This window comes from Hemibagrus wyckioides, linkage group LG06, assembly GCF_019097595.1.
Source record: "Hemibagrus wyckioides isolate EC202008001 linkage group LG06, SWU_Hwy_1.0, whole genome shotgun sequence".
NCBI classification, from domain to species: Eukaryota; Metazoa; Chordata; class Actinopteri; order Siluriformes; family Bagridae; genus Hemibagrus; species Hemibagrus wyckioides.
Window position 1 is genome coordinate 1,558,688 of NC_080715.1, and position 19,754 is coordinate 1,578,441.

A 19,754-nucleotide genomic window follows, 5' to 3' on the forward strand; every position below is an offset into this window, starting at 1 on the left:
TAGAGTGTGTTAGTGTGTGTTCCAGTGTATTAGAGTGTGTTAGTGTGTGTTCCAGTGTATTAGAGTGTGTTAGTGTGTATTCCAGTGTATTATTGTGTGTTAGTGTGTGTTCCAGTGTATTTGTGTGTGTGTTAGTGTGTGTTCCAGTGTATTAGTGTGTGTTAGTGTTTTAGTGTGTGTTCCAGTGCATTAGAGTGTGTTATTGTGTGTTCCAGGGTGTTAGAGTGTGTTAGTGTGTGTTCCAGTGTGTTAGTGTGTGTTATTGTGTGTTCCAGTGTATTAGAGTGTGTTAGTGTGTGTTCCAGTGTATTAGAGTGTGTTAGTGTGTTAGTGTGTGTTCCAGTGCATTATTGTGTGTTAGTGTGTGTTCCAGTGTATTAGAGTGTGTTAGTGTGTGTCCCAGTGTATTAGAGTGTGTTAGTGTGTGTTCCAGTGGATTACAGTGTGTTATTGTGTGTTAGTGTGTGTTCCAGTGTATTAGAGTGTGTTAGTGTGTGTTCCAGTGTAATAGAGTGTGTTAGTGTGTGTTCCTGTGTACTAGAGTGTGTTAGTGTGTGGTCCAGTGTATTAGAGTGTGTTAGTGTGTGTTCCAGTGTATTAGAGTGTGTTAGTGTGTTAGTGTGTGTTCCAGTGTGTTAGTGTGTGTTATTGTGTGTCCCAGTGTAGTTGTGTGTGATAGTGTGTGTTCCAGTGTATTAGAGTGTGCTCCAGTGTATTAGAGTGTGTGTTGTGTGTTACAGTGTGTTAGTGTGTGTTCCAGTGTATTATTGTGTGTTAGTGTGTGTTCCATTGTATTAGAGTGTGTTAGTGTGTGTTCCAGTGTGTTAGTGTGTGTTCCAGTGTATTATTGTGTTAGTGTGTGTTCCAGTGTATTAGAGTGTGTTAGTGTGTGTTCCAGTGTATTAGAGTGTGTTAGTGTGTGTTCCAGTGTATTAGAGTGTGGTAGTGTGTGTTCCAGTGTGTTAATGTGTGTTCCAGTGTATTATTGTGTTAGTGTGTGTTCCAGTGTATTAGACTGTGTTAGTGTGTGTTCCAGTGTATTAGTGTGTGTTAGTGTGTGTTCCAGTGTATTAGAGTGTGTTAGTGTGTGTTCCAGTGTATTAGAATGTGTTTGTGTGTGTTCCAGTGAATTAGAGTGTGTTAGTGTGTGTTCCAGTGTATTTGTGTGTGTTAGTGTGTGTTCTAGTGTATTTGTGTGTGTTAGTGTGTTTTCCAGTGTATTAGAGAGTGTTAGTGTGTGTTCCAGAGTATTAGAGTGTGTTAATGTGTGTTCTAGTGTGTTAGTGTGTTCCAGTGTATTAGTGTGTTAGTGTGTGTTCCAGTGTATTAGTGTGTGTTAGTGTGTGTTCCAGTGTGTTAGAGTGTGTTAGTGTGTGTTCCAGTGTATTATTGTGTATTAGTGTGTGTTCCAGTGTATTAGAGTGTGTTAGTGTGTTAGTGTGTGTTCCAGTGTATTATTGTGTATTAGTGTGTGTTCCAGTGGATTAGAGTGTGTTAGTGTGTATTCCAGTGTATTTGTGTGTGTTAGTGTGTGTTCCAGTGTATTAGAATGTTTTCCAGTGTGTTAGTGTGTGTTCCAGTGTGTTATTGTGTGCTCCAGTGTATTAGAGTGTGTTAGTGTGTGTTCCAGTGTGTTAGTGTGTGTTCCAGTGTATTATTGTGTGTTAATGTGTGTTCCAGTGTATTAGAGTGTGTTAGTGTGTGTTCCAGTGTGTTAGTTTGTGTTATTGTGTGTCCCAGTGTATCTGTGTGTGTTAGTGTGTGTTCCAGTGTATTAGTGTGTGTTAGTGTGTGTTCCAGTGTATTATTGTGTATTAGTGTGTGTTCCAGTGGATTAGAGTGTGTTAGTGTGTATTCCAGTGTATTTGTGTGTGTTAGTGTGTGTTCCACTGTATTAGAATGTTTTCCAGTGTGTTAGTGTGTGTTCCAGTGTGTTAGTGTGTGCTCCAGTGTATTAGAGTGTGTGGTGTGTGTTACAGTGTATTAGAGTGTGTTAGTGTGTGTTCCAGTGTGTTAGTGTGTGTTACAGTGTATTATTGTGTGTTAGTGTGTGTTCCAGTGTATTAGAGTGTGTTAGTGTGTATTTCAGTGTATTTGTGTGTGTTAGTGTGTGTTCCAGTGTATTAGTGTGTGTTAGTGTGTGTTCCAGTGTATTATTGTGTATTAGTGTGTGTTCCAGTGGATTAGAGTGTGTTAGTGTGTATTCCAGTGTATTTGTGTGTGTTAGTGTGTGTTCCAGTGTATTAGAATGTTTTCCAGTGTGTTAGTGTGTGTTCCAGTGTGTTAGTGTGTGCTCCAGTGTATTAGAGTGTGTGGTGTGTGTTACAGTGTGTTAGAGTGTGTTAGTGTGTGTTCCAGTGTGTTAGTGTGTGTTCCAGTGTATTATTGTGTGTTAATGTGTGTTCCAGTGTATTAGAGTGTGTTAGTGTGTGTTCCAGTGTGTTAGTGTGTGTTATTGTGTGTCCCAGTGTATTTGTGTGTGTTAGTGTGTGTTCCAGTGTATTAGTGTGTGTTAGTGTGTGTTCCAGTGTATTATTGTGTATTATTGTGTGTTCCAGTGTATTAGAGTGTGTTAGTGTGTATTCCAGTGTATTTGTGTGTGTTTGTGTGTGTTCCAGTGTATTAGAATGTTTTCCAGTGTGTTAGTGTGTGTTCCAGTGTATTAGAGTGTGTTCGTGTGTTCCATTGTGTTCGTGTGTGTTAGTGTGTGTTCCAGTGTATTAGAGTGTGTTAGTGTGTGTTCCAGTGTATTTGTCTGTGTTAGTGTTTGTTCCAGTGTGTTTGTGTGTGTTAGTGTGTGTTCCAGTGTATTAGTGTGTTATTGTGTGTTCCAGTGTATTAGAGTGTCTTAGTGTGTTCCAGTGTATTAGAGTGTGTTATTGTGTGTTCCATTGTATTAGTGTGTGTTATTGTGTGTTCCAGTGTATTAGAGTGTGTTAGTGTGTGTTCCAGTGTATTATTGTGCATTAGTGTGTGTTCCAGTGTATTAGAGTGTGTTAGTGTGTTAGTGTGTGTTCCAGTGTATTATTGTGTATTAGTGTGTGTTCCAGTGGATTAGAGTGTGTTAGTGTGTATTCCAGTGTATTTGTGTGTGTTCCAGTGTATTAGAATGTTTTCCAGTGTGTTAGTGTGTGTTCCAGTGTGTTAGTGTGTGCTCCAGTGTATTAGAGTGTGTGGTGTGTGTTACAGTGTATTAGAGTGTGTTAGTGTGTGTTCCAGTGTGTTAGTGTGTGTTACAGTGTATTATTGTGTGTTAGTGTGTGTTCCAGTGTATTAGAGTGTGTTAGTGTGTATTCCAGTGTATTTGTGTGTGTTAGTGTGTGTTCCAGTGTATTAGAATGTTTTCCAGTGTGTTAGTGTGTGTTCCAGTGTGTTAGTGTGTGCTCCAGTGTATTAGAGTGTGTGGTGTGTGTTACAGTGTATTAGAGTGTGTTAGTGTGTGTTCCAGTGTGTTAGTGTGTGTTCCAGTGTATTATTGTGTGTTAGTGTGTGTTCCAGTGTATTAGAGTGTGTTAGTGTGTGTTCCAGTGTGTTAGTGTGTGTTATTGTGTGTCCCAGTGTATTTGTGTGTGTTAGTGTGTGTTCCAGTGTATTAGTGTGTGTTAGTGTGTGTTCCAGTGTATTAGAGTGTGTTAGTGTGTGTTCCAGTGTATTATTGTGTATTAGTGTGTGTTCCAGTGTATTAGAGTGTGTTAGTGTGTATTCCAGTGTATTTGTGTGTGTTTGTGTGTGTTCCAGTGTATTAGAATGTTTTCCAGTGTGTTAGTGTGTGTTCCAGTGTATTAGAGTGTGTTAGTGTGTGTTCCAGTGTGTTCGTGTGTGTTAGTGTGTGTTCCAGTGTATTTGTGTTTTAGTGTGTGTTCCAGTGTATTAGAGTGTGTTAGTGTGTGTTCCAGTGTGTTAGTGTGTGTTCCAGTGTATTTGTCTGTGTTAGTGTGTGTTCCAGTGTGTTCGTGTGTGTTCCAGTGTATTTGTGTGTGTTAGTGTGTTTTCCAGTGTATTAGTGTGTGTTATTGTGTGTTCCAGTGTATTAGAGTGTCTTAGTGTGTGTTCCAGTGTATTAGAGTGTGTTAGTGTGTGTTCCAGTGTATTAGTGTGTGTTATTGTGTGTTTCAGTGTATTTGTGTGTGTTAGTGTGTGTTCCAGTGTATTAGAATGTGTTAGTGTGTGTTCCATTGTGTTATTGTGTGTTCCAGTGTGTTAGTGTTTGTTTCATTGTATTAGTGTGTGTTATTGTGTGTTCCAGTCTATTAGTGTGTGTTAGTTTGTCTTCTAGTGTGTTAGTGTGTGTTAGTGTGTGTTCCATTGTGTTATTGTGTGTTCCATTGTGTTAGTGTGCGTTCCAGTGTGTTAGTGTGTGTTCCATTGTGTTAGTGTGTTCCACTGTGTTAGTGTGTGTTCCATTGTGTTATTGTGTGTTCCAGTGGGTTATTGTGTGTTAGTGTGTGTTGCAGTGTGTTGTTTTGTGTTATTTTGTTTTAGAAAGTGTTATTGTGTGTTATTGTGTGTTGCAGTATGTTATTGTGTTATTTTGTGTTAGTGAGTGATATTGTGTGTTATTTTGTGTTAGTGTGTGTTAGTGTTGAGGAGCAGGATGAATGTTCAGGTATTTGATGAATCCAGGAGTCAGAGTCTGAAGTCATGTTGAACAGTAAGATGCAGAAACACACCAGGAGCATCACCAATCATCTCACAGGAACTGAGGAGAACCTGGACACCTAGAGATCAAATAAAAAGGAACACACACTGCAAACGCAATACACAATCAAAAAGAGGAGACAGAAGAGCTACACAATACACAATCACTGACTCCACCCCTAAGCTTCATAAATTTCCCTCTGAAGTGAACTGAGTGTGACTTTTCGCGGTGGTTTGTTTTGCTAGCAAGAATCGTTTATTATCATTTCATCCAGGTATGAATCATCTTGTCCAGTGTGTTACTATTACTCCTTATTAAGACTTATTAAGCAGCAGAGTTACAGGTGTGTTAGATTACACCTTTTATAAAACCAACAAAACTCAGGACAGTCTCTATCTCAAGCTCAAGGTGTGACAGCCAATAAAGAGTTCCTATACGATTATAACATAATCCTGACATAATATCAGCCCAACCCACATGAGCCATTTAACAGGGTGTGTGTGTGTGTGTGTGTTACAGATACTATATGATTTAAAATAACTGCGAGTAGTAATGTAAGTAATGACATATTAATGAATCATTGTTGCAGGATGATTCACTGCATGTTGTTGTGTGCTAGGGCAGAACAGACTTTTTTCATTATAAAGGTCAGACAGATTTGTAGAATAAAAAAAAGTCTTTCGAAAGTCCAACACAATAGAACATCTTCTAAAAATCATAAACAGGATAATAATGAACGTTAGGCACAGGAAAACATGTTTACGCTTGGTGGTTTCTTCAAGACATGTTTGTCTGGGAGCGAGGTTATAACTGCTTTATTACACATGACAACAGGAACTTACAGACTTTATTTCTGTTACTGTTCTAAGCAGCTCCACTCTTCTCTTCTGGAAAGTTCTCCACTAGATGTTGGATTGTGTCTGATCATTCAGCTACAGGAGCATTAGTGAGATCAGACTCAGGTGATGGTGAGAGTGAGGAGGTCTGGGGGTCAGTGGGTGGTCAGTGGGGTTGAGTCAGTGTCAGGACACTCCAGTACCACCTCCATAACAGGTCTTCATGAAGCTGCTGTGTGCACAGGGGCATGGTCATGATAGAGCAGGGTGTGTAGCTCCACTGAAGAGAAACTGTAATGTTACACACACACACAAACAGATGTTCTGTAGAACTGTGGGAAAAGTCATGACCTTAAATCCTCTTAGAAACAAGAATTCATTTAGAAGTTACAAGTGTGTTCCATTGTATTGGTGTGTGTTCCATTATATTAGTGTTAGTGTGTGTTCCATTATATTAGAGTGTTAGTGTGTGTTCCATTATATTAGAGTGTTAGTGTGTGTTCCAGTGTATTAGAGTGTGTTAGTGTGTGTTCCATTGTATTAGTGTTAGTGTGTGTTCCAGTGTATTAGTGTTAGTGTGTGTTCCAGTGTATTAGAGTGTGTTAGTGTGTGTTCCAGTGAATTAGAGTGTTAGTGTGTGTTCCAGTGTATTTGTGTGCGTTAGTGTGTGTTCCAGTGTATTAGTGTGTGTTAGTGTGTGTTCCAGTGTATTAGTGTGTGTTAGTGTGTGTTCCAGTGTATTTGTGTGCATTAGTGTGTGTTCCAGTGTATTAGTGTGTGTTAGTGTGTGTTCCAGTGTATTAGTGTGTGTTAGTGTGTGTTCCAGTGTATTTGTGTGCGTTAGTGTGTGTTCCAGTGTATTAGTGTGCTAGTGTGTGTTCCAGTGTATTAGAGTGTGTTAGTGGGTGTTCCAGTGTATTAGAGTGTGTTCCAATGTATTAGAGTGTGTTAGTGTGTGTTCCAGTGTATTAGTGTGTGTTAGTGTGTGTTCCAGTGTATTAGAGTGTGTTAGTGTGTGTTCCAATGTATTAGAGTGTGTTAGTGTGTGTTCCAGTGTATTTGTGTGTGTTAGTGTGTGTCCCAGTGTGTTAGTGTGTGTTCCAGTGTATTAGTGTGTGTTAGTGTGTGTTCCAGTGTATTAGTGTGTGTTTGTGTGTGTTCCAGTGTATTAGTGTGTGTTAGTGTGTGTTCCAGTGTATTAGAGTGTGTTAGTGTGTGTTCCCGTCTGTTATTGTGTGTTCTAGTGTATTAGAGTGTGTGTTAGTGTGTGTTCCAGTGTATTAGTGTGTGTTAGTGTGTGTTCCAGTGTATTAGAGTGTGTTAGTGTGTGGTCCAATGTATTAGAGTGTGTTAGTGTGTGTTCCAGTGTATTTGTGTGTGTTAGTGTGTGTTCCAGTGTATTAGAGTGTGTTAGTGTGTGTTCCAGTGTGTTAGTGTGTGTTCCAGTGTATTAGTGTGTGTTAGTGTGTGTTCCAGTGTATTAGTGTGTGTTTGTGTGTGTTCCAGTGTATTAGAGTGTGTGTTAGTGTGTGTTCCAGTGTATTAGAGTGTGTTAGTGTGTGTTCCAGTGTATTAGAGTGTGTTAGTGTGTGTTCCAGTGTATTAGAGTGTGTTAGTGTGTGTTCTAGTTTATTAGAGTGTGTTAGTGTGTGTTCCAGTGTGTTAGTGTGTGTTCCAGTGTATTAGTGTGTGTTAGTGTGTGTTCCAGTGTATTAGAGTGTGTTAGTGTGTTCCAGTGTATTAGAGTGTGTTAGTGTGTGTTCCAGTGTATTCGAGTGTGTTAGTGTGTGTTCCAGTGTATTAGAGTGTGTTAGTGTGTGTTCCAGTGTATTAGAGTGTGTTAGTGTGTGTTCCAGTGTATTAGAGTGTGTTAGTGTGTGTTCCAGTGTATTAGAGTGTGTTAGTGTGTGTTCTAGTGTATTAGAGTGTGTTAGTGTGTGTTCCAGTGTATTAGTGTGTGTTCTAGTGTATTAGAGTGTGTGTTAGTGTGTGTTCCAGTGTATTAGAGTGTGTTAGTGTGTGTTCCAGTGTATTAGAGTGTGTTAGTGTGTGTTCCAGTGTATTAGAGTGTGTTAGTGTGTGTTCCAGTGTATTAGAGTGTGTTAGTGTGTGTTCCAGTGTATTAGAGTGTGTTAGTGTGTGTTCCAGTGTATTAGAGTGTGTTAGTGTGTTCCAGTGTATTAGAGTGTGTTAGTGTGTGTTCCAGTCTGTTAGTGTGTGTTCTAGTGTATTAGAGTGTGTTAGTGTGTGTTCCAGTGTATTTGTGTGTTAGTGTGTGTTCCAGTGTATTAGAGTGTGTTAGTGTAAGTTCCAGTGTATTAGAGTGTGTTAGTGTGTGTTCCAGTGTATTAGTGTGTTAGTGTGTGATCCAGTGTATTAGTGTGTGTTAGTGTGTGTTCCAGTGTATTAGAGTGTGTTAGTGTAAGTTCCAGTGTATTAGAGTGTGTTAGTGTGTGTTCCAGTGTATTAGAGTGTGTTAGTGTGTGTTCCAGTGTATTTGTGTGTTAGTGTGTGTTCCAGTGTATTAGAGTGTGTTAGTGTGTGTTCCAGTGTATTAGTGTGTTAGTGTGTGTTCCAGTGTATTAGTGTGTGTTAGTGTGTGTTCCAGTGTATTAGAGTGTGTTAGTGTAAGTTCCAGTGTATTAGAGTGTGTTAGTGTGTGTTCCAGTGTATTAGAGTGTGTTAGTGTAAGTTCCAGTGTATTAGAGTGTGTTAGTGTGTGTTCCAGTGTATTAGTGTGTTAGTGTGTGTTCCAGTGTATTAGATTGTGTTAGTGTGTGTTCCTGTGTATTAGTGTGTTAGTGTGTGTTGCAGTGTATTAGTGTGTGTTAGTGTGTGTTCCAGTGTATTATTGTGTGTTAGTGTGTGTTCCAGTGTGTTAGTGTGTGTTCCAGTGTATTTTTGTGTGTGTTAGTGTGTGTTCCAGTGTATTAGTGTGTGTTTGTGTGTGTTCCAGTGTATTAGTGTGTGTTAGTGTGTGTTCCAGTGTATTAGAGTGTGTTAGTGTGTGTTCCCGTCTGTTATTGTGTGTTCTAGTGTATTAGAGTGTGTGTTAGTGTGTGTTCCAGTGTATTAGTGTGTGTTAGTGTGTGTTCCAGTGTATTAGAGTGTGTTAGTGTGTGTTCCAATGTATTAGAGTGTGTTAGTGTGTGTTCCAGTGTATTTGTGTGTGTTAGTGTGTGTCCCAGTGTGTTAGTGTGTGTTCCAGTGTATTAGTGTGTGTTAGTGTGTGTTCCAGTGTATTAGTGTGTGTTTGTGTGTGTTCCAGTGTATTAGTGTGTGTTAGTGTGTGTTCCAGTGTATTAGAGTGTGTTAGTGTGTGTTCCCGTCTGTTATTGTGTGTTCTAGTGTATTAGAGTGTGTGTTAGTGTGTGTTCCAGTGTATTAGTGTGTGTTAGTGTGTGTTCCAGTGTATTAGAGTGTGTTAGTGTGTGGTCCAATGTATTAGAGTGTGTTAGTGTGTGTTCCAGTGTATTTGTGTGTGTTAGTGTGTGTTCCAGTGTATTAGAGTGTGTTAGTGTGTGTTCCAGTGTGTTAGTGTGTGTTCCAGTGTATTAGTGTGTGTTAGTGTGTGTTCCAGTGTATTAGTGTGTGTTAGTGTGTGTTCCAGTGTATTAGTGTGTGTTTGTGTGTGTTCCAGTGTATTAGAGTGTGTGTTAGTGTGTGTTCCAGTGTATTAGAGTGTGTTAGTGTGTGTTCCAGTGTATTAGAGTGTGTTAGTGTGTGTTCTAGTTTATTAGAGTGTGTTAGTGTGTGTTCCAGTGTGTTAGTGTGTGTTCCAGTGTATTAGTGTGTGTTAGTGTGTGTTCCAGTGTATTAGAGTGTGTTAGTGTGTTCCAGTGTATTAGAGTGTGTTAGTGTGTGTTCCAGTGCATTAGAGTGTGTTAGTGTGTGTTCCAGTGTATTAGAGTGTGTTAGTGTGTGTTCCAGTGTATTAGAGTGTGTTAGTGTGTGTTCCAGTGTATTAGAGTGTGTTAGTGTGTGTTCCAGTGTATTAGAGTGTGTTAGTGTGTGTTCTAGTGTATTAGAGTGTGTTAGTGTGTGTTCCAGTGTATTAGTGTGTGTTCTAGTGTATTAGAGTGTGTGTTAGTGTGTGTTCCAGTGTATTAGAGTGTGTTAGTGTGTGTTCCAGTGTATTAGAGTGTGTTAGTGTGTGTTCCAGTGTATTAGAGTGTGTTAGTGTGTGTTCCAGTGTATTAGAGTGTGTTAGTGTGTGTTCCAGTGTATTAGAGTGTGTTAGTGTGTTCCAGTGTATTAGAGTGTGTTAGTGTGTGTTCCAGTGTATTAGAGTGTGTTAGTGTGTGTTCCAGTGTATTAGAGTGTGTTAGTGTGTTCCAGTGTATTAGAGTGTGTTAGTGTGTTCCAGTGTATTAGAGTGTGTTAGTGTGTGTTCCAGTGTATTAGAGTGTGTTAGTGTGTGTTCTAGTGTATTAGAGTGTGTCAGTGTGTGTTCCAGTGTATTAGAGTGTGTTAGTGTGTGTTCCAGTGTATTTGTGTGTGTTAGTGTGTGTTCCAGTGTATTTGTGTGTGTTAGTGTGTGTTCCAGTGTGTTAGTGTGTGTTCCAGTGTATTAGTGTGTGTTAGTGTTTGTTCCAGTGTATTAGTGTGTGTTTGTGTGTGTTCCAGTGTATTAGAGTGTGTTAGTGTGTGTTCCAATGTATTAGTGTGTGTTTGTGTGTGTTCCAGTGTATTAGAGTGTGTTAGTGTGTGTTCCAATGTATTAGAGTGTGTTAGTGTGTGTTCCAGTCTGTTAGTGTGTGTTCTAGTGTATTAGTGTGTGTTAGTGTGTGTTCCAGTGTATTAGAGTGTGTTAGTGTGTTCCAGTGTATTAGAGTGTGTTATTGTGTGTTCCAGTGTATTAGAGTGTGTTAGTGTGTGTTCCAGTGTATTAGAGTGTGTTAGTGTGTTCCAGTGTATTAGAGTGTGTTAGTGTGTTCCAGTGTATTAGAGTGTGTTATTGTGTGTTCCAGTGTATTAGAGTGTGTTAGTGTGTGTTCCAGTGTATTAGAGTGTGTTAGTGTGTTCCAGTGTATTAGAGTGTGTTAGTGTGTGTTCCAGTGTATTAGAGTGTGTTAGTGTGTGTTCCAGTGTATTAGAGTGTGTTAGTGTGTGTTCCAGTGTATTAGAGTGTGTTAGTGTGTTCCAGCGTATTAGAGTGTGTTAGTGTGTTCCAGTGTATTAGAGTGTGTTAGTGTGTGTTCCAGTGTATTAGAGTGTGTTAGTGTGTGTTCTAGTGTATTAGAGTGTGTCAGTGTGTGTTCCAGTGTATTAGAGTGTGTTAGTGTGTGTTCCAGTGTATTTGTGTGTGTTAGTGTGTGTTCCAGTGTATTTGTGTGTGTTAGTGTGTGTTCCAGTGTGTTAGTGTGTGTTCCAGTGTATTAGTGTGTGTTAGTGTTTGTTCCAGTGTATTAGTGTGTGTTAGTGTGTGTTCCAGTGTATTAGAGTGTGTTAGTGTGTTCCAGTGTATTTGTGTGTGTTAGTGTGTGTTCCAGTGTATTTGTGTGTGTTAGTGTGTGTTCCAGTGTGTTAGTGTGTGTTCCAGTGTATTAGTGTGTGTTAGTGTTTGTTCCAGTGTATTAGTGTGTGTTAGTGTGTGTTCCAGTGTATTAGAGTGTGTTAGTGTGTTCCAGTGTATTAGAGTGTGTTATTGTGTGTTCCAGTGTATTAGAGTGTGTTAGTGTGTGTTCCAGTGTATTAGAGTGTGTTAGTGTGTTCCAGTGTATTAGAGTGTGTTAGTGTGTTCCAGTGTATTAGAGTGTGTTAGTGTGTGTTCCAGTGTATTAGAGTGTGTTAGTGTGTGTTCTAGTGTATTAGAGTGTGTCAGTGTGTGTTCCAGTGTATTAGAGTGTGTTAGTGTGTGTTCCAGTGTATTTGTGTGTGTTAGTGTGTGTTCCAGTGTATTTGTGTGTGTTAGTGTGTGTTCCAGTGTGTTAGTGTGTGTTCCAGTGTATTAGTGTGTGTTAGTGTTTGTTCCAGTGTATTAGTGTGTGTTTGTGTGTGTTCCAGTGTATTAGAGTGTGTTAGTGTGTGTTCCAGTGTGTTAGAGTGTGTTAGTGTGTGTTCCAGTGTATTTGTGTGTGTTAGTGTGTGTTCCAGTGTATTAGTGTGTGTTAGTGTGTCTTCCAGTGTGTTAGTGTGTGTTCCAGTGTATTTGTGTGTGTTAGTGTGTGTTCCAGTGCATGAGAGTGTGTTATTGTGTTTTCCAGTGTGTTAGTGTGTGTTATTGTGTGTTCCAGTGTATTAGAGTGTGTTAGTGTGTGTTCCAGTGTATTAGAGTGTGTTAGTGTGTGTTCCAGTGTATTAGAGTGTGTTAGTGTGTGTTCTAGTTTATTAGAGTGTGTTAGTGTGTGTTCCAGTGTGTTAGTGTGTGTTCCAGTGTATTAGTGTGTGTTAGTGTGTGTTCCAGTGTATTAGAGTGTGTTAGTGTGTTCCAGTGTATTAGAGTGTGTTAGTGTGTGTTCCAGTGCATTAGAGTGTGTTAGTGTGTGTTCCAGTGTATTAGAGTGTGTTAGTGTGTGTTCCAGTGTATTAGAGTGTGTTAGTGTGTGTTCCAGTGTATTAGAGTGTGTTAGTGTGTGTTCCAGTGTATTAGAGTGTGTTAGTGTGTGTTCTAGTGTATTAGAGTGTGTTAGTGTGTGTTCCAGTGTATTAGTGTGTGTTCTAGTGTATTAGAGTGTGTGTTAGTGTGTGTTCCAGTGTATTAGAGTGTGTTAGTGTGTGTTCCAGTGTATTAGAGTGTGTTAGTGTGTGTTCCAGTGTATTAGAGTGTGTTAGTGTGTGTTCCAGTGTATTAGAGTGTGTTAGTGTGTGTTCCAGTGTATTAGAGTGTGTTAGTGTGTTCCAGTGTATTAGAGTGTGTTAGTGTGTGTTCCAGTCTGTTAGTGTGTGTTCTAGTGTATTAGTGTGTGTTAGTGTGTGTTCCAGTGTATTAGAGTGTGTTAGTGTGTTCCAGTGTATTAGAGTGTGTTAGTGTGTGTTCCAGTGTATTAGAGTGTGTTAGTGTGTGTTCCAGTGTATTAGAGTGTGTTAGTGTGTGTTCCAGTGTATTAGAGTGTGTTAGTGTGTGTTCCAGTGTATTAGAGTGTGTTAGTGTGTGTTACAGTGTATTAGAGTGTGTGGTGTGTGTTACAGTGTATTAGAGTGTGTTAGTGTGTTACAGTGTATTAGAGTGTGTTAGTGTGTTCCAGTGTGTTAGTGTGTGTTCCAGTGTATTATTGTGTTAGTGTAAGTTCCAGTGTATTAGAGTGTGTTAGTGTGTGTTCCAGTGTATTTGTGTGTGTTAGTGTTTGTTCCAGTGTATTTGTGTGTGTTAGTGTGTGTTCCAGTGTATTTGTGTGTGTTAGTGTGTGTTCCAGTGTGTTAGTGTGTGTTCCAGTGTATTAGTGTGTGTTAGTGTTTGTTCCAGTGTATTAGTGTGTGTTTGTGTGTGTTCCAGTGTATTAGAGTGTGTTAGTGTGTGTTCCAATGTATTAGTGTGTGTTTGTGTGTGTTCCAGTGTATTAGAGTGTGTTAGTGTGTGTTCCAATGTATTAGAGTGTGTTAGTGTGTGTTCCAGTCTGTTAGTGTGTGTTCTAGTGTATTAGCGTGTGTTATTGTGTGTCCCAGTGTATTTGTGTGTTTTAGTGTGTGTTCCAGTGTATTATTGTGTGTTAGTGTGTGTTCTAGTGTATTAGAGTGTGTTAGTGTGTGTTCCAGTGTATTAGAGTGTGTTAGTGTGTGTTCCAGTGTATTAGAGTGTGTTAGTGTGTTCCAGTGTATTAGAGTGTGTTAGTGTGTGTTCCAGTGTATTAGAGTGTGTTAGTGTGTGTTCCAGTGTATTAGAGTGTGTTAGTGTGTGTTCCAGTGTATTAGAGTGTGTTAGTGTGTGTTCTAGTGTATTAGAGTGTGTTAGTGTGTGTTCCAGTGTATTAGAGTGTGTTAGTGTGTGTTCCAGTGTATTAGAGTGTGTTAGTGTGTGTTCCAGTGTATTAGAGTGTGTTAGTGTGTGTTCCAGTGTATTAGAGTGTGTTAGTGTGTGTTCCAGTGTATTAGTGTGTGTTAGTGTGTGTTCCAGTGTATTAGAGTGTGTTAGTGTGTGTTCCAGTGTATTAGAGTGTGTTAGTGTGTGTTCCAGTGTATTTGAGTGTGTTAGTGCGTGTTCCAGTGTATTAGAGTGTGTTAGTGTGTGTTCCAGTGTATTAGAGTGTGTTAGTGTGTGTTCCAGTCTATTAGAATGTGTTAGTGTGAGTTATTGTGTGTTACCGTGTCTTAGTGTGTGTTAGAGTGGGTTAGTGTGTGTGTGCATCTCCTAACATTAATACCAACACGTGTTGTATCTGTGAGATAAAGTCACATACACAAGCAGTTTAAGTCTAGTGTAAATAACTGTGCTGAGGGGCAACACAACCTCACACACACACACACATATTCTCTGCTCTTTGCTTAATTTGTCTAAATACCCGATGTGTAATTACAACCCCCCCACCCCGCCACACACACACACACACACACACACATATACAAAGCTACGGCTCTAAATGTGATTTGTCTAAATATCCCATTTGTCATTACATCCCACACACACACAAAAGTTTTTGTAAGTTGTATATATGAATTTGTAGTTTGTATGTTAGTAAATTTGTTTAGTAAATTTGTACATTTCATGTAAAGTTGTAAGAACATTTGCAAGCTGCAAGTTGTGAATAAAATTTCATGTTGTAAGTAAAGTTGTAAAGTTATTATTTATGTTTTTAAGTAAAGCTTTAAATTGAAGCTGCATGTTGTAAGTAAGGTTTTTAGTAAATCCTTTGTGATTTGAGTGTTGTAATTAATCTTCTATATTATAAAAAAATGTAAGTAAATCTGTATGTTTTAAGTAAAGTATAAAGTAAAGTGTAAGTTTAAGTAAAGTGTAAATTATTTAAATTGTTTTCTTGACTGAATTGTGAGTAAAGCTGTATGTTGTTTGTTAGAATTCAAGTTGTATGTTCTATTTTGTAAGTAAAGTTCTTTGTTGTAAAATTATAATTTATTTTATTAAAGTTGTATCATGTAAGTAAAGTTATAATCTGTATGTTGAAATTAAACTTTGTGTTCTATTGTTGGAAGTAAAGTTATAGGTTTTTAGTAAAAATCTACAAAATTCTACAAGCAAATTATTCAAAGTTCTAAGAAAGTATATAGAAGTAACTCCTTTTTTCTATATATTTTTTCTAAAAATACTTTTTTTTACGTTTCCATCAGAGCAGGAGGGTTCGACTGGAGTGCTCGTGGTGCTCTGGCTGGTTTTTGTCCCTCTGACATTAGCGATCATGGCCAGGGGGAAGGAGGAGGTGGTATGTGTGGAGGATGGCTTTTTGAGAAGCTTGATGTTGTAGCTATTGGCTTCTAAAACACGAGAAGGACAGAAGGCAAACATTTTGCAGTCCGAACCTGCTCGGCATGAGCGACCTCGGAATTCATTAATCGTGCAGTTGATCAAAACAATTAAATGATGGCTCTTATAAATGAAAATATTTAGGGATTAAGGTGTGTTTGATATTAAACTTGATTGATATTTGCTGTCCTAACAATACAGATAAAGGCCTTCATGTTGGTGCTGAAGGAAAATATTTTCATGGTTTGGATAAAAGCTAGGTAATTCGGGGAAGTCAACAGTTACAGGTTTGTGTGATGAGTGGAATGAACGGATTCCCTCGAGGCATTCCTGTTATAAAATCCTGATAATCTCTTTGTTTTTCCCTCTCTATCTTTACTGGCTCAGCTTGTGCATATCTGGCTTCAACAAAACCCTGCAGCTAATTTAATGCCTTCACAACTAGTTCCAGAAGCGATACATTATCCACTGAAGACCTTTTCGGTGAAAAGATTCACTTTCCCAACATGCATCACTTCAGGCAGGAAAGGATTACTCCTTATTCATACTCTTATCAATGGCTTACATTTTCTCTAAAATAAAAACATTGAAATATGAGGACTAGAGGAATTTGATCAAACATGTTTTGGTGTATTTTTTATTGTTATATGTTTAACACACCTGAGCAGGTAATCGGAAGAGTGGGTTTGCTCTCTAAACATGCGCTACAGGGAAGGAGCTGCTTGCTGTGACAGAACCGCTTTGTCGGAATCGTCCGAGGCTCCTGAGTGCCGCTGCTCACTTTAGCGTTAGGAGAATCCTGATTGTGCCTTGGGCAAGACGGCAAAACTGCCCTAGACTGAGGGTAGGAAGGAAGGTCTTTATCCTCCCCATCATGCAGAGTGACACTAGCCAATTACCCGTGTCTGCTAGCACACTTAGCTTCTGCTTGGTGTTGAATAGACTCCCAGGAAAAAAAGTGATAGCTTTCATTATCTCAGATTTGTGTTACAGGGGATGTTTAGCTACTCTGTAAAAAAAACCATAAAAAAACCCCCAGAAAAATTAACAATATCATTACACATGTTTTTATACACTATATTGCCAAAAGTTTTGGGATGTCAGCCTTCACATGCACATGAATGTAATATGGAGTTGTCCCGCCCTTTACAGCTATAACAGCTTCAACTCTTCTGAGAAGGCTTTCCACAAGGTTTAGGAGTGTGTTTATGGGAAAAAGGTGTTCTATGGGTTTGAGGTCAAGTTCCTCCACACCAAACTCACTCATCCATGTCTTTATGGACCTTGCTTTGGTCATTGGTGTGCAGTCATGTTGGAACAGGAAGGGGTCATCCCCAAACTGTTTCCACAAAGAGCATGAAATTGTCCAAAATGTCTTGGTATGAAGCTGAAGCATTAAGAGTTCCTTTCACTGGAACTAAGGGGCCGAGCCCAACCCCTGAAAAACAACACCTGAACTCAATGATCTGGAGGGGTGTCCCAATACTTTTGCCAGTATAGTGTATGTGGAGCATCAGCTGTACATGTCCCTGACCAATCAGAATCCAGAAAGTGTAGTCTTGTGTAGTTTTGATATCCACCATTTGAGATGTAACACCAGCAAGGCTATAGGAGCTGGTACGCTGATTAGTGACCACGTAACACCTGCTCAGCGGTGGTCCAGCTGAATTCACACAATTACTGCTGCACTCACATCATTACACAAAAGCACCGTTTCCCTAGTTATCAATGCTTTATATTCACCCTCGGGTTCCTGGCATGCAGACTCATTGTTAATGTGTGTGTGTGTGTGTGTGTGTGTCTTACACACCTGCCTGCTGTTTCCTCATAAACCACCCCAGAAACCTGTGCTGGACTGAGCAGGTGATTTATGACTTTAATTAGAGACACGGAATCTGTCAGGACAGGCTTTAACACCGCACTTTATAAACCTTTATGCTGTTAAACACCACAGCTTCACAGATTTAACCCTCTCAGACCTGCCGACCTGCTGGGGGACAAATTCCATGTAATGCTAGCTCCTTTGCATGAGTTGGGTCATGTTTCCTGCTAATTGTGCCATCAACCTACCAAACTTTGGTTGCCTAGAGTACTCTAAAGTGTACATCTTCTGTAAATCCTGTGTCCATATTCCTGCATGTACAACTCTTATATAGAAAACTGTAAGAGATCTGATTAGCCATCTACATACACAGAGTAATCTGATTACTGAACTATATCCAGGTGGATTTATCAATGTTCTGACTTCAGCTATTAGACTGTGATGTTTACAGTGAAATAATCAGATAACAAACAAATTCTCATCGTTGGGGTGCATGAGAATGTCCTTAACAGCTCTGTTTGCATGCTAATACAGCTAATAAAATGTTATGTGCTAATATATATATATATACGTAATATTTCATTAATGTTGTTAGAAAGCCATTAGTGCTTCGCCCATAATCATGAGTTTGCGGTTGTCATGGTAACACAGACACTAAACCCTGTTCATTCTTGAACTTCAAAGTGATGCATGAATTGGATTTTGCTGGTTCACACGCATTAACACACACGTACATACACACACACACACACACACACAGGGTGTGGCTGCGATTAGCAATCTATCGTTAACATTCATTTAATCACTAAGTTTGGCAAATAATGATGGAGGGTGCGTTTTTGTGTTTTCTGCACAGACACAGGAACAGACGTGGCTCCTGTTAAGGAAGTGCTAGACATGCATACACACACACACACTATGACCACACACTATTGGGATCTTACACCAAACAATTCACCATGAACTGCAACTCACAGCAAACATAAGTAAAGTCAGGTGGAAGGTGTGTGTGTGTGTGTGTGTGTGTGTGAAAGCAATTGAGCTCTACTGCACATCTGATTCAGTCTGTCTGCTTCTTGTGGTGTGGCAGGGTGGAGCAAGTGACCTCTGAGTGTGTGTGTGTGTGTGTGTGTGTGTGAGAGAGAGAGAGAGAGAGAGAGAGAGAGAAAGAGAGAGAGAAAGAGAGAGAGAGACTGTCCCCCAGCCCCCTCACATTCCTATGATTTACATCATCAAAGAAACTTTGGGCCACCACATCAGACCTGATCTCTCTCTCTCTCTCTCTCTCTCTCTCTCACACACACACACACACTGAGACACTAACTAGTGTGTGTTACTCTCTGATGAGTCACTTCTTGCTAGCCGGTCCACAGACTCCTGTTTCTCTCACATGTCTCAGAGGAACTGACTGAAGTGTGTGTTAGTGTAGAAGTGTGTGTTGAGTCAGTGTGTTCAGTTTTACTCCTCATGGTAGTGTGTTAACTGTGTTTACGGCCCTCACACTGATTCATCTCAGTAACCTTACCTTAAACTGGGGTGTTGCGATAGATTAGCAGCTGTTAGTGTGTGTGTGTGTGTGTGTGTGTGTCATTTTATTATTCAGTTTTTTTGTGTGTAAAAATATTCCAGTCTCACATTGAATTAACTCATTTATTGTGACAGTTTAAACACAACCTTTGGACAGAGATTAGTTTCACAATTGTCACGAAACAGATCTGAGTTCCAGTCCTATCATGATCCGCTAATTTTATTTATTCTTTCAGAGTTTTAGAGCCCATGCCCATGAGACAGTAGGACGTAATCACGTACCAGGAAGTAGAGTTCAGAAAACAGGAAGTACGGCAGAATTTAAAATGCAGGCTCTTAATTTGCTGTTTCCGGACCATGTGAGTAAACAGCAAACAAGAGGAGCAGCTCCTGACCACTGAGTGGCCCAGGCAGGGGAAGTGCATCACGCAGGACTTGTGTGGAGGCAGACAGAGCCAGGGACAAAGATAGAGACAGCGACAGGAAGGAAATCAGGGAGTGAAACACTGACTGGGTGTGGATCAAAACCTGAGAGTCATTGACACCGAGGCAGGACCTGCGGGTATGATTGATTTAATGAAAGGACAGCACCAGAGGATGAGAATGTGACCAGACCACTAATGAGGACTGATATACACTACCAGTCAAAAGTTTGGACACAACTAACAGTCAGTTGTTATTTTAAGACACGAAGGTCAGGTGTTCTGGAATAGTTCTTGCAAGAACAGTATTGTCAAGTGCATTTGCAAAACCCATCAAGCACCATGATGAAACTGTCTCACATGAAGACCATCCCAGTAAAGCAAGACCAAAACTGACCTCTGCTGCAGAGGAGAAGTTCATTTAGAGTCACCAGCCTCAGAAATCACCAATTAACAGCACCTCAGATTAGAGGCGTTATGAAGGCTTTACAGAGCGTCAGTAGCAGACATATCTCAATATCAACTGTTCAAAGGACATTATTGTGGATTTCGGCCGCCTTCAGCATTGTTTTACAATGTAGAGAGAAATAAACATCAGGAAACACCATGGGATTAGAAGGTGTGTCCAAACTTTTCACTGGTAGTGTATATGAGGTTTCTGTATCTATGACACTGACAAGGAATCCAGACCTCAGTGTACTTAATGCTGAGACAATGTTCATGAAGAGGAGAGCACCTTTCTAAGCTTATACGCTTGCATTGGTTGTTACATACAAGTGTTGTTGGAGTTCAGGACAATTTCCATGACTGCTCGACCTCTGCAAAGTTCTGACAGGATAAATGTCAATGCAGGACTTTCATGTATTATAAAAATACATAAAAAAAAACTACCTAAAAAATTTTGTAAATAGACGGCAGCTGAAGTCATCTCCACATGCTGAGGCCTTATGTGCCACAAGGGTAGAAGCTAAAGTGACCAGAAGCTGAGTGGAATAGTTGACAGAAGACTGACAGTAAAGAAGAAACACAGAGTGTGATTGGTGCTAGGGATTGAGACTAGAGAAGCTCAGTGACCTGAATCCCAGTGAGCAAGAAGCAGAACCTGATGCTAAGGAAGGCAGAAGACCTAAGCTGAACCTGATGTTCTAGACGG